This window comes from Ambystoma mexicanum, chromosome 6p (assembly GCF_040938575.1).
Source record: "Ambystoma mexicanum isolate Mex_15411 chromosome 6p, UKY_AmexF1_1, whole genome shotgun sequence".
NCBI lineage: Eukaryota > Metazoa > Chordata > Amphibia > Caudata > Ambystomatidae > Ambystoma > Ambystoma mexicanum.
In genome coordinates this window covers 786,090,808-786,105,731 of record NC_090935.1, presented here as the reverse complement: position 1 = coordinate 786,105,731, position 14,924 = coordinate 786,090,808, and the positions used below count along the sequence as shown (strand labels likewise).

Below are 14,924 nucleotides of genomic sequence, written 5' to 3'. Positions count from 1 at the left end.
CTTGATTCCTGAGGAACAAAAGAAAGACTGTTTTCTCTTTGATCATATGGGTCAAAGGAGGAAATCGGTTTTTGCCATCCCAATTCTGGACCACATGTGGCAAGAAGGCCTCAAGACGATGCGCCATCCATTCTCGGAGCCGGCTATCAAGGGGGCGTATTGAGAAAAAGTTTAAAGCTCCGGAGTCCACTCCAAAATGTCTAACGGCACAACCTCTGTCAGACTCCGTGGTGTCGGCGGCAGCGGCTAGGAAGGCCAGAGAACAGCAAAAATGTTCGACCCCACCAGAAAGCGAGGCCAGGAGGCAGGACGCCTTTGGAAAAAAGGTGCTCTCGGTTGGCGCGACGACGGTAAGGGCAGCCAATTCTTTGGCTATCGTATCAAGATACGATAGAGAAATGTGGCACAAACTAGCCCCTATCCTAGAACATCTGCCAGAAGAACACCGAAAAGCAGCAATGTTACTTGTACGAGATGGCGAAGAGGCTTCGAACCACCCAATTAATATTGCAGTTGGCCTAGCAGAGTCTGGTTTCAAACAGATCAATCATGGCGTAGTACTTCGTCGACAAGCGTGGCTCAAATGTACTACTTTCCGTCCCAAAGTCCAATACAAAGTCCTTGACATGCCATGTGAAGGAGAACATCTGTTCGGAGAAAAGGTAGATGAAGCCTTGAAGGGGATGAAGGAAGACACGGATACTGCTAGGTCTCTGGGAGCCCTCCAGACAGGTAGAAATTTTCGCTCCTTTCGCCCATTCAGGGGTGCTTCTGGAAACTCCCGCTTTGGAGCCTCTAGGGACCGTGGATTTAACAGGTCCTCGTACTCTTCACAAGGTTTCAGACGTGCATCCCAGTCGGCACGAAGAGGTAGAGATTATCAAGCCTCCAGAAGATGTGGCTCGGGTTCCTCTTCGACGAAGGGCAAGCAAACCGGCAACCAATGACGGCCTTCGGAACGTCCTGGGGGGCCCGAGTCTCTCATCATATCGACCAATGGAAATGCATCACCACAGATCGATGGGTTCTGGACACGATTCGCATGGGTCATGCGCTACAATTCAAAGACAAGCCTCCACGTCTTCCGCCGGTGTTTTCGGCCCAGCCCCACCTTCGGGTCCTACGACAAGAGGTGGAGCTTATGCTAAAAAATGGAGCGGTAGAAAAGGTTCCTGTGGCACAGGAAGGAAACGGAGTTTATTCCCGGTTCGTCGTTGTCAAGAATCCAAATGGAAAATGGAGGCCCATTCTCGACCTGAGGGTACTCAACAAATGGCTAAAGAGCTTAAAATTCAAAATGCTAAAGCTCCAGGAGGTTATCAGGTCGGTGCAACCCAAGGATTATCTGTCGTCGCTGGACCTTCAAGACGCCTATTTTCAAATCCCAATACGTCCACGACACAGGAGATATTTAAGGTTTCTCGTCGGACGAAAGCATTTCCAGTTCAAGGTCCTCCCGCTCGGTCTCAAGTCCTCCCCCAGGACGTTCACCAAGTGTCTGGCGCCTATAGCGGCCCATTTAAGAAAGGAAGGTCACCACGTCTTTCCCTATCTAGACGACTGGCTGGTCAGAGGTTCGTCCACGGAACAAACACGAAACAGTCTGGGGGCCACGTTGTGCCTCTTACAGAAACTGGGCTTCTCGATAAACTTCAGCAAATCCTTCTTAGAGCCTTCGAGGACTTTGGTTTTTCTAGGAGCGGAGTTTCATACGCAAACAAACCTTGTAAGACCATCCAGCGAGAGAGTACAGAAATTACAAAGCAAGGCGTCGGAATGGCAATGCGGTACCAGGGTATCGGTGCGCAAATACATGTCCCTGCTAGGGACTATGTCATCCTGCATTCCGTTGATAAACAACTGCCGTCTGTTTATGAGGCCTTGCCAGGAATTTCTAGCGGACCGTTGGGCACAGAGTCAAGGTCGCTGGTCCGACAGACTGGTCGTCGACGAGCAACTAGTACAAGCACTCTGCTGGTGGAAAGCGTCTTCTCATCTAACGAAAGGAATGCCTCTGGTGGAACCGGAGTTCCAGAAGACGGTGGTGACGGATGCATCGTTGAGCGGATGGGGAGCTCATCTGGATACGTTGCAGGTACAAGGCCGGTGGTCGTTACAAGAGTCCTCCCTGCATATCAACCTGCTGGAACTGAGAGCAGTGCGATGGGCTCTAAAATCATTCCTTCCTCAGTTGAGGAACTCGGTGGTGCGTGTCATGACGGACAACACAACTACAATGTTTTACTTGAGGAAGCAAGGAGGGACACGGTCCAGGTCCCTGTCGACAGAGGCACAAAAAATCTGGCATTGGGCACTGCAACACAACATGCAGATCTTGGCGTTCCACCTGCCAGGCGTGAGAAATGTGGAGGCCGATGCCCTCAGCAGAGAACTGAACGATGTTCACGAATGGGTGCTGAACGACCAGCAAATACAACACATATTCAAGAAGTGGGGACATCCCTCCATCGATCTGTTCGCGACGAGGGACAACAGGAAATGCCTGCAGTATGCAAGCAGATGGCCTCAGCAGGGCTCTCTGGGGGATGCGTTCTCCTTTCCATGGACGAACAAATTCCTGTACGCATTCCCTCCATTTCCCCTTATCCGGAGGACGTTGCAATGGATCCTCAAGTACCCATGTCGTGTGATTCTGGTGGCCCCGTACTGGGCCAGACAGGTGTGGTTTTCAGACCTACTGCACCTAGCGGCGGCGGAACCGATGAGGTTCCAGAGGACCCCCAACCTTCTGTCTCGACAGGAGGGGGTTGTTTGGCATCACGACCCGGACAGCCTCAAATTGACGGCCTGGCTCCTGACTTCGCTGAATTTGGTCAGCTAACGATTCCGGAGGAATGTCGGCGTATTCTGCAAGCGGCAAGAGCACCTTCCACGAACACCTCATACTCGTACAAATGGAGGAGGTTCTGTCAGTGGTGCTCGGATCAACCAGGTTTGGTTCCGCAGTCGATCAAGCCGGAACAGCTCCTTCCATACTTGCTGTTCTTAGCTCAAAAGGGCCTATCGTTATCGTCGATAAAAGTACACCTGGCCGCCATTTCCAGGTTTACACGTCAACGACATTCCACACCATTATTCAGCGACCGCCTGATTAAGCACTTCCTTAAGGGCCTATTTCGGAGTTTTCCTCCAGAGAAGAAATTTCCTCCGGCGTGGAGCCTCAATCTGGTGTTAGCGTCTCTTATGAAACCTCCTTTTGAACCAATGTCATCATCGTCTCTAAAGTTTTTGTCGTGGAAGTTGGCCTTCCTGGTCGCCATCACTTCAGCCCGACGTATTTCAGAAATCCAAGCTCTAATGGTAGACCCACCGTACTCACGTTTTTTCAAGAACAAGGTGGTCCTAGCCACTAACCCACAGTTCATACCGAAAGCTCCGTCAGTGTTCCATAAACACTCCTCTATTGTCTTACCTACGTTTTTTCCAGAACCAAGCTCGGGAGCGGAGCGTACGTTACACACACTGGACGTAAAAAGGGCTCTCAAGTTCTATCTTCATCGCACGCAACCTTTCAGAGAAACGAGACAGTTGTTCGTGGCCTATGGGTTGGGTGCTAAAGGCAAAGCCATTTCAAAGCAAGGACTGTCAAGATGGGTGTCATCTACCATTTCGTACTGCCATTCCAAGGCAGGGAAGCCTCTTCTACGACGGCCAAGAGCTCATTCAACTAGAGCGGCGGCATCGTCGACGGCGCTGTGGTCTGGAGTCCCGCTGGGGGACATCTGCATGGCGGCTACCTGGGCGGCTACACACACTTTTACCCGCCATTACTGCCTGTCGCAACAACATGCCGAAGATACCCGGATGGGACAGGCGGTGCTTCGACACCTATTCCAATAAGGTAAGCCCCGGCTGAGGGGTTAGATCCTGTTGCAATTGTGTTTCAATATTGTCCGCTTTTCTATGCTATTGTCCGCTTTTCTATGCTAATGATTAATGATGTGTACACGACCATAAGGAACGGGCATTGTGAGAAGTATGCGGGTTTGCATGCACGCCTCCTCTTTTAGGGATGGTACTGCTATGTAATCTATTCTAAGCATGTGAATCCATGAAAGATCCAATGCTGGAGAAGGGAATAGTTTCTTACCTGTAACTCCATTTCTCCAGCATTGGTATCTTTCATGGATTCACATGCGCCCTCCTGCCTCCCCTGGACATGCAAACCGGTTCCCCCACTACTTTGGGGGCCGAAATCTGAGGGAGCGCGGGGGAGGTTCCTGTATTTATATCAAGGCGTCCTGACGCCGCGGGCACGCATGATACAAAACGAGGCGGATAGGACGCATAAGCGTCGAAAAAGTTTTCCTACGGGAAAGGGTCTATATAATGTACCGGGGATTCCCAGCCTGACGACGGGGAATATTCTAAGCATGTGAATCCATGAAAGATACCAATGCTGGAGAAATGGAGTTACAGGTAAGAAACTATTCCCATCTGGATGACATATTGATCTTTTCCAAAGACCCTCAAAAGCATGAAGAACAAGTAAAGGCAGTACTACAAAGACTCTGTGAACACCAACTCTTGGCCAAACTCGAAAAATGCTTGTTTCATGTTACCTCTGTTCACTACCTAGGATTTATCGTCAGCCCAGAGGGAATTGGTATGGACCCTTCAAAGGTAAAGGCCGTTCTGGCATGGCCTGCTCCCACGTCCGTGAAACAAGTTCAATCCTTCCTGGGGCTTGCCAATTTCTACCGAAAGTTCATATCCACCTTTTCCGAGATTGTTCAACTAATCGTTGCTCTCTTAAAGAAGGACACCCCTTTTATCTGGTCCACACAGCAAGACACAGCGTTCCAGCGTTTGAAGACCGAGTTTACACAAGCTCCTATCTTAGCCCAACCCGACATAAGCCGACCTTTTCTAGTGGAAACGGATGCCTCTAATTACGCCATAGGAGCAGTGTTGAAACAGAAATTAGAAGATAAGCTGGAACACCCCATTGCTTATCTTTCACGAACCCTGACTCCGAGTGAAACACACTACTCTGTCCTGGAAAAGGAATTGTTAGCCATCCGCCAAGCCTTCACTGAATGGCAGCATCTACTTCTGGGAGCTAGACATCCAGTCCAAGTCCGTACGGACCATCGGAATCTTCAGATTCTAGAAATAGTCGTCAGGCGCGCTGGGCCTACTTTTTTGCCCAGTACCAGTTCCACATCACTCATGTCCCCGGATCACATAACCTGACTGCTGACGCCTTGTCTCGACGTCCTGACTACATAACCACTGAAGATAAGGCATATCCTAAGATGTTTTGCCCCACAATCTTCGTAGCTCAAGCAGTCAACCTCCTGGAAGAATTCCGAGCGCAAACCCAAACCTCTGAGTTATGGAAGGATATGTCAAGGAAAAATCAATGGAATCTAAGAGCCAAGGAAGGATATTTATTCAAGGACAATGCACTGCTCATTCCTACACAGAAATTACAACAGAAAATAATAAACCTCTGTCATGACACACTCCACTCCGGGCATCGTGGCATCACCAATACCCTCCGTCATATACAGAGACAGTTCTGGTGGCCTAAAATGAAGACTGACGTACAGCACTACGTCCAAGCTTGCGTTGTCTGTGCTCAAAATAAGCATGATAACAAGAGACCGGCCGGTATTCTACTGCAACCAACACTGCCAACTAGGCCATGGGAATTCATCGCTACAGACTTCATTGTGGAACTACCACCATCTCGAGGATACACTACTCATGGTTACCATAGACTTGTTCACTCATATGGCTCATTTTAAGCCCCTCAGTAAACTACCATCCTCCTCCGAACCAGCTGGAATCTTTCTGGAACACATATTCCGCCTGCATGGACTCCCTTCCAAGATCATATCTGATAGAGGACCTCAATACGTCTCACAATTCTGGAAACATTTCTGTCGAATTCTGGGAATTCAACGTTCACTCTCTTCAGGGTATCACCCCCAAACCAACGGAGCCACAGAACGTGCGAGTCAGACCCTGGAACAGTATCTTCGATGTTTCGCCACCAAGGTCCAGGAGGACTGGTCACTCCTGATACCCGTTGCTGAATTCGCCTACAACAGAAATACCCGTTGCTGAATTCGCCTACAACAACTCCGAACATTCAGCGCTCAAAACCAGTCCTTTTTATTGTAGTCAAGGGTTCCATCCATCGGTTTTACCCTCTGTTCTTCCTCATTCTACACCGGTACCTACTGTTGACTCCTGGATCGAAACCCTCATCAACATACACCAGGAGGCTAAGGAATACTTAGAGAAGGCCAGAACGCAGATCAAGAGATATGCGGATTCCAAAAGAAGACCAGGCCCCTCTTATGCAGTCGATGACCAAGTATGGTTGTCATCAAAATGACTACCCTCGACATCTATGACCAAACAAATTGGCCCCCCGGTACTATGGTCCATTTCCCATCAAGGAAATTATTAATCCCGTCTCATACCGGATCAAACTACCAGACTCCTGGAAGAAAATTCATCCAGTTTTTCATACCTCCTTATTGAAACCCTACATTCCATCCTCCCGGAAATCCTGTAGACCTCCTCCTCTGCTGGTCGACAACCAACTGGAATATGAGGTATCCCGGATTTGCGATTCCAGGTATAAACTGGGCCAGCGTCAATACCTGATTGAATGGAAAGGATACCCTCCTAGTGAAAGAACCTGGGAACCTATTTCTAATATCAAGGCCCCTCGGTTGCTCAGAAGGTTTCACCTCATACACTCGGGCAAACCTGGAGGAAAGAGTCTTCGGAGGAGGCATGCTGTCATGAACCACAGAACACGTCCCTTCTGGACTTCCTGGTCCTTGTCACAATGGGGCTTGCACTCCATAATACTCCCAACATGGTCGTCCAGCGTGAAACCCCTTTCTCGCTCCACGCGCTGGACGTGACGTATTCTATTAATAGACCACGCCTTCCGCAGCTCTGCGCGTCTCAATGCTATTGTAAAGTAGCGATCTGACGTGTGTCCCGTAGCTCGCGGTATTGTTTCCTTGTACCTGTCTATCTACCCGTTCCTTGCCCCTTCCTTTCCTCCTATTTCCTGGACTTGTGTGCTAGTTGAACCTTTCCTAGTTTCCCGAATTCCTGGACCCGCGTCCCAGAAACTGAACGCACTCTGGAGTCGGAAGAGACTCGGGCAGCCGTGTTCAAAACCAGGTCCGTCCGCAAGAGGGCAGCGACCAAGGACTCCAGCAAAGAACGGACCCAGGTGAGAAGGGGGGGGGGGGGGGACTCCTTGACACATACCTCAGGTTTAACATCACCAGGTCTTAAAAAATGCAGTAAAAGAAAAATACATGAAGAGCGCTGATGATAGTCATTGTTTAATGCAGCATGAAACTTTATCTACCCTCCCTATTTCTAATCATCCAACGTGCACACCTACAATCCACTACCAACTACCTACTCATCGATTTGTTTGCAACCATCTACTTCACATTTAAAATGCTCTACTGAAACAAAGACTTGTTAAAAACATTTGACAGACAACACGCCACCTTGTTTCTTGCTTTATAATTGTGAAGCAAAGAGAAACACAAACAAAGCCAAGCTTGGAAAATGGTATACAAACACTGGTTGGGACAGCTGATCCTGCACCCTTACAACTCACTTGCACCCTCGACAGAGCCCTGCTTTGCACATACCAAGAAACAGCTTCGACTGGGACTTTATGGTGCCAAATTGGCACTGGCACAGGGCAGACTGAGATGGTATAAAAAAAAATGCAATCACTATGGCAAATGTGTGCATTTCAAATCCATCAATGTTACCTATTAAAGCAACACGTCATGGTAATATGACATTATGTAAAGTGTGTGGTCAATTAAGACACAAAAAGGTGTAAAAATGTAAAGTTGCCAGCTACTAACCAGCCAAAAAAAGTCACTCATCACCTCAATTCTACACACAGCACACAATTTCTTACTCGCCAAAAGTAAATCCTCACTAGCCAATGGATAGTGCACATTTTGAGTCCTCATACAAACGGACAGCTAATGTACCACATACACCTCTGTGCGTTCCAATCAGACAACAGAAAGGCACAGCTCCACCTCACTGATGAGGCCCAACAAGGCTGAAACACATGTCTGGGGTTGCTGTTGGTACTCTTGTTCAGAAGAGAATTGCCATAGCATTTTGTGCTCGACTGCCCATGTGGGCAGTACAAAGACTGATATGCAAATGAATATTGCTTTTCTGTGAAAGGTACAGTGTGCTAAAGTGTGGCTGCGGACTCTCGAGTGGGTACCTTCCCAAAGAAAAGGTCATTTAGCCAGGTTTGTTCTCGCAGAGGGGCACTTATGGACAATTTTTTTGATTGTTTGAGGGACTTAGGTTTAGTCACCCCAAGTTTCTTAGAGTCATCCAGATATGGACCCCATCTCACAAAAAGGTGTTCAAAAAAGGTTCTTCGCTGGTGAAAAATCGAAGACGGTGTCTTTCTGCGTGTACACACGCGTTCTGTTGAAGACCATGAATTGCGTGCATGTCCCTTCAAGCTGCGCCCATTTAAATCGCTTCTTGCCTTTTAAAGACTAAATTATAAAAAAAGACCATAAAGATCCTTTCCTCTTGTGAGTCTTTCAGGATACACTGAGGAACTACACGCATTTATCATACTATATGTACTTCTTAGCCATGCACGGAGTTTTTGGCCAGCCATGGGGGTGCAGACAATACTCATTTACATGTGGCCCTCAGCAGGATGGTGGACCGGTTGACAAAGGAGGAACGGGCGCCTTGACTTCTATATGGACTTCCACTGTGTAAATCAGGACTTCCTTATACAATTCTCAGTCTAAACGGAATCGATCGTAGGACAGGCTCTCAAGTGAATCCACGCAAACGGGGCAGAAATGGTACCCACAACCCCATCCTTCTAGCCCCCGAGGCATTGCCAGAGGAGCCTCACCATTCCCCACCTCTGCTACAACAAGCCCATCACCTGGCAACCCTGATCCAACTAAACAGGCTCACCTTCAACAAGTATGCAGACAACACCCAAGATTAGCAAACCAGGTAACCAAGCCTGCCTACTGACGAGGTGCTGCCTACAAAAATAGTAACTGAATCTTACCATGCGACTGTTCTGGACAAGACCAAGATCAGAAAACCTGGGAGTACACGAGCCGCATGTGGCAGCATCCCGCTTCATTTATATGCAGATCTGGAGCGGCATCCATGCTTAGGTCGCCTTCCATCAAAGGGGTTGGCACAACTATTCATGGATACGGCCAGTGCTCCAGATAAGATTTTGCAGTGGGAGTAAAATTGTATTTCATGGAGTAAAAAAGTAAGTGCCATTCCTAATGGGAGTGTTTAATAAGCGAGTGAAAATATGTTTTAACTGTAAAGCAGTAATATTTGAATAATAAACACTTCTTAGCACCTAGTTATTTATGCACATTAAAAGGTACACATTTACCACTTAGATTTAACAGTAATAATAGTAGTTGTGTCCTCTGTCACCATGTGTACTGCTGGTCCAAACAAATCTATGGCTCCATGTGGATGAAAAGAGGGGGGATGTGCTCCTATGTGCCTATTTTTATTGGGAGTATTTTTACTCCCCATTTTTATTTTTGGGGAGTATTTGCCTATTTTTAGGAGTAAAAGTGGCTGATATACCCCTTATCTGTGGGGCTGGATATGCCACATCTCAGCTAAGCTGCTGTTTAAATGTAGGACTCCAGGCTATAAAACAATAGGCCTCATTACAACTTTGGCGGAGTCGTTTTTTTAACGGCGCCCTGGAATGGGCAATTACCTGGTCATTGCAGCCCTGCCGGACCCGGTATTTGCTAATTCCCGGGTGCTGGTAAAAATGCTCCATATTCCCATTGAGCCCAATGGGGCTCAATGGGAATGGGGAGGCGGATGCACCAGCACCATTCAGAATGGTGCTGGTGCATCCGGCATGGTCTGCTCGCGGGTGCTGGTCTGCCCGCCAGGTCAGGTACCCGTGAGCAGAACTCATAGTTTGTTGGTACGGTAACAACGGTACCGGCAAGCTTACTGGTACCGTTGTTACTGTACCAGCAAACTTGTAATGAGGCCCATTGTGTCTAAACACCTGCCCCACTCCCACATCTTCCGTGTTCCAAATCGCCCTGCAATGGCCCCAAGTGACCAAAGGTGTACTTCCAAGCTCTGTGTCACCCCCAGAGCGTGCACCTGACTTGCAGTAGAAATCGCCAAGAGAATCCTGCGCCATTGCCTGCTCACTGGAGCGCTACATCCCACTGCTGCTTCCTCCCTAGGCCTTTACAGTGGCATGCCTAGGAAAACGCGTTTCATCGCAGATCCACTTTGGGTCAGAAAAGAATTTAAAAAATCGGACTCCCTCTCCACGAAGTTTAAGACCTTTCTATTTGTAAAGAAATACACGCTGGGCCGCACCACTCATGTCATGATCCTCTCTAACTCTGTAAATTCTTGGTCCTCGCTCTTGTAGCCCCCAGGCCCCTGCGTGCTGCCTTGCAGCCCCAGCTCCCTCTCGTGGTCTTCTCCACCCAAAGCCCGCCTCCCAGACCTCCCTCGCCCGTGATTGGATGCCTGTACCCAGGCACTGGAACCACATTCACTGCACCGGTGGATCATGCCTTTAACATCTGGTGTCCCCCGGTGAGCAGGTGAGTCCCTGGAGTCCCCTGGAACTCTGTAAATTCTTGGGCCTCGCTCTTGTTGCCCCCAGGCCCCTGCACGCTGCCTTGCAGCCCCGGCTCCCTCTCGTGGTCTTCCCTGCCCAAAGCCCGCCTCCCAGCCCTCCCTCGCCCATGATTGGCTAGTTCCCTGGCCTTAACGATTCCACCCAGGGCAGCCCTCTGCCCGTTCCAGCCCCAAGGCTAATGGCCCCAAGGCAAAGGGCGGCTCCAACGAGGCGGCTCCAGGAAGTGTCAGCAGGAGAAGCAAAGGAAGCCAGCACCCAACAGACACCAACAAAACTGTGAGTGTGGCATGGGTGGGGTGTAGAGCAATTACTCTACTCCAGAAAGCCCTTGCCACTCTACCTTATCTCTCCATAACGTAAACTACCATAGAATTACAACATGCATATTTAGAGAGATTTGTGACCACCACCCTAAATCATTCTTGGCTGTACTGTAAATGTTACGTTGCATTACACACCAACATACTAGCCAATATAAACTAATACCACACCTATAGAGAAGGGTTAAGATTGGCCTGCCTCACCCTTAGACAGATGTCATACTGCTGGCATGTGCCACACTTAGATGGAATTCTTTAGCCTGCGTCGGGGCTAGACAGGATTGTCAATGCAAGCATATGCCACACTTGGGTGAAATTCTTAACATTGGCCGACGTTGCATCTAGATAGAAATATGAATGTTAGCATGCGCCACACTTAGATGGAATTCTTAAGACTAGCCTGCGTCGCATCTAGATAGAAATGTGAATGTTAGCATTTGCCACACTTGGATGGCAAACTCAACTCTAGCCTGCGTCAGAACTAGACAGGATTGTGAAAGTTAGCATGTGCCACACTTGGATAGAATTCTTAACTTTAGCCGACGTCGCATCTAGATAGTAATGTGAATGTTAGCATGTGCCACAACTAGATGGAATTCTTAACTTTGCCTGCATCAGATCTAGACGGGATTGTGAATGTTAGCATGTGCCACACTTAGATGGAATTATTAACATTAGCCGGCGTCGCATCTGGATAGAAATGTGAATGTTAGCATGTGCCACACTTAGATGGAATTCTTAACTCTGGCCGGTGTCGCATCTAGATAGAAATGTGAATGTTAGCATATGCCACACCTAAATGAACTGTGAATGACGACAAGTGCAACACTTGAATAGAATCATGATCACTAGCCTACCTCACATCTAGACAGATATTGAAATTTAGCAACCGCCACACTCTGATCGAACAGTGAATGATAGCAAGCATCACACCTAGACATAATTGCAAGGACAGCAATGTCAACTAACCAATCCACTAACAATTTCACCCCTCTGCATACACCTCTCAAACTCTAACCAAACAACCACAACCCTAAAATGCAGCAATCCGCACAAACTTCACTACACTGCAACAACAAAACATACCGCACATAGACTTGCGCAACAGCACACAACGACTACCGACCGTAAAACACCCCAAGCCCAACCAACGGACCAACCGGGCTGAGGCTGCCAACAGCACATCATTGCACCCTTGCACTGTTACAGCTTATTCCCACTAACTCACCTCCCCTCTCCCTCTTTCAGAGTCGCCAGAGGACCACTCCGGTGGTGATAGTGCGCGGTATAAATAACCTTTAACATTAACATTCTCGCTGCTTGGCGCTACCGCCCCAACTCAGTTTAAGGCCTTGAAACTTGTTCAGAGTTACAAGCAGCTATGATCCGCGGTGCTTGAACCCATCCTGAGCTGCACCTAACACACGCCTCACACCCAGGCAGCCCTCCCGCAGGACTCCTGCAGAAGCTTGTTCATGTTACTTCACACTTGGGTTGGCTCACCTAGGACTCAACACAGCACCTTGGCTCTCACATACGCGACATCAAACACCCCATATGAAGCACACAGAAACGTCTCTGCTGTATACACACACAAAAAAACACCAACACCACCAGACAGTGCCCCTCTCCAATGTTACTTGTGGCAATTGGCACCCACCGTCCCCGCCAGTTTCCACAACTCCTACCAGTAAGACGCCAACCACCCAAGCTCTTCTCCTACAGGAGACTATCTTCAGTAGCAAACGACCAGTGCACTGCAAAGACTGATTAACATTAAAATAACAGGCAGATCAAGTGTCTAAAATAGTCTTTGCTAGGTGACATGAAACATCACAGAACAATGGTTAAATATGAACGCCAACATTCATAGTGTGAGCCTCAAAATATCAGGGCCATTGGGGATCTTACTACATACAAGGGACAAGGTAAAAGCAGACGATTCATCGACAGCCACATTAGTGCAATACTCACACATTCATAATGTACTGTTGCCCCAGGGCTGCTATGGTAAAAAGCTCGTGTAGCTCCGAGCGGCACGGGACCACCCGAGCTGTCCTGCGAGTACGGGCTGCGCAACCCCTACTCCAAAAGGCAGCCGTCAGTATTACACCCAATCCCGATGTTTTATGGCCGTTCTGGCAATTGCAGTTTTACTTTCCGCATGATAAATTAAGGACTGCAAGCCCCAGACTGTATACACGATATAGGACAATTGAAGGTCGATGAAGACACACAGCGCTCAAAATGTTGTCTCTCTGTCCATTGTATTCTGCACTGGCATGTTCTATTTGCTTAGAGAGGCCTGGAATCCCACCGCCTGGGCAGAGCCCAGCCCCAACATTCTTCCAGGACTTACGCGTAGAGTCCCGCGGGCTGCCAAAAACAGAGTCACTTGCAGACACAGTAATAAGCGCTTTATTATCGCAGGTCCGTTAATGCTCCATTGCAAAAGCCTAGGACATAGCCAAACATTATACAAAAACAGGCATATTAAGTGCCCAAAGCACAATTTCCAGAATCACTGAGAGCGCCCCACATCATCAGGCAGAGACCTGGACCCCGGCCAGGCAGCTGATGACTGGGCAGAGTTCCCCCCGGCGCTCGCGAGTCATGGAAACCCACCGGACAGGCGGGGCTCGAGGGGGGGGATTTTCATGCAACTGCGATCTCACCATAGCTTCCAGGGAACACTATTTGCAAAATTCACCACGCCAGGCCAAGACCGTCAAACGCCGCTACACTGTGCCAGGTCGGCGGCGTAAAACGCCACCGCTTCTTGAAGCAACGTCTGGCGGTAGGCGCTATGGTGATAAGCAGCTCGGCTTAATCAGCACTGTGCAGAATTGGGTACTTAAAGAATCAAGGCCTGCCCTTTAGGCAGCTGGGCAATATTTAGGCAGCTGGGCAAATCCAATTTGCCAGAGTAACGTAAAACAGCAGACCGAGGTGACAGCATGCTTGGGATTACTCCGGGCTGTAAGCAAACTGCGCCTCCCAGATAAGCAGCTCGGGAAGGGATAGCCTTCAAAGCTTCCGCCATCCCCAGACAGCAGCAGCTCCAATTGGTTAGCAAGGCGAATTTCTAAAAGTTAAATGCAGACGCATTAGCGCTGGCGACGTGAAGACGCAGGCAGCAGCGTGCCTCAGGGGCCAAGTACCTACTGTGCAGGAGGCCGGGTGGAGAACCCCGCTGCAGCGCCCTCCCAAATCCTGGTGAACCCAAGTGCGGTGTATAGCAGGTCCCCTGCGTTAGGTCGTTTCCATCGCAGTGACTGCCGGCGGCCCTCCCCGTCGCTCGCTCTGCCTTCAGTTTGGAGAAGTGTTGACCAACCCCCCTGTTGGCGCACATGACGTGCCCCAGCCAGTCCCGGCACGGCGTCAGCATTCCCCACCCCGGGGCCCTCTGCTGCTCCACCTAGATTTTAGCAATATGTGCATTCGTTTGTTAGAGCGCCCAGTGTCTGTGTATAATATCACTTCCTGGAAGGCGGCTCTGCTGCGAGCTGCCTCTCATTGCAATTACAAGGTCTGTGGAGTTATCGGATGTCTCGTGACGCAGTGCCCTGCACGCTCCCAGAGAAAGTTGTTTATTTGTGGCAAGTTGTATGGCAACACGAGTGCAAACTGTAGCGGTGCCCCGTTGGGTTCACCTCTGGGTTTAGAGAAAACACGCGCCAAACTGGAAGCAGAATAGTCTCGTTTATTATTTTCCAAAACTAAAGCGGGTGTCTAAGTCGGTGACGTATGATACAATGCAGGCGTGTGAGACTTAGCACGTCTCGCGGCTTGCACACAAGTGAAGACCAGCTGACATGGGGGGTTGTGTGCTGTACTTCACCGAACTGGGCAGCTGTCATCTGTGAGCTAGAAAAACAAGGAAGTTGTGCGAGGGAGAGAGCGCGCGCTGG

At 49.1% G+C, this 14,924-nt stretch overlaps 1 protein-coding gene across 13 annotated transcripts in view; it reads right to left on the bottom strand.

The window, feature by feature from the left end:
• The window catches only part of CAST (calpastatin), a 757,786-nt gene that overhangs the window by 493,277 nt on the left and 249,585 nt on the right, over positions 1-14,924 (bottom strand). For 2 of the 13 annotated variants that reach the window (XM_069627665.1, XM_069627668.1), the window contains exon 1: positions 14,179-14,337. The exons of 7 other annotated variants lie outside the window; for them this stretch is intronic. The gene's annotated coding sequence lies outside the window, so the exon portion shown is untranslated. Of the gene's footprint in view, positions 1-14,174; positions 14,434-14,924 lie in introns of those variants that run through there. 4 more of the 13 variants (XM_069627667.1, XM_069627666.1, XM_069627663.1 and 1 more) reach the window with 4 other exon arrangements.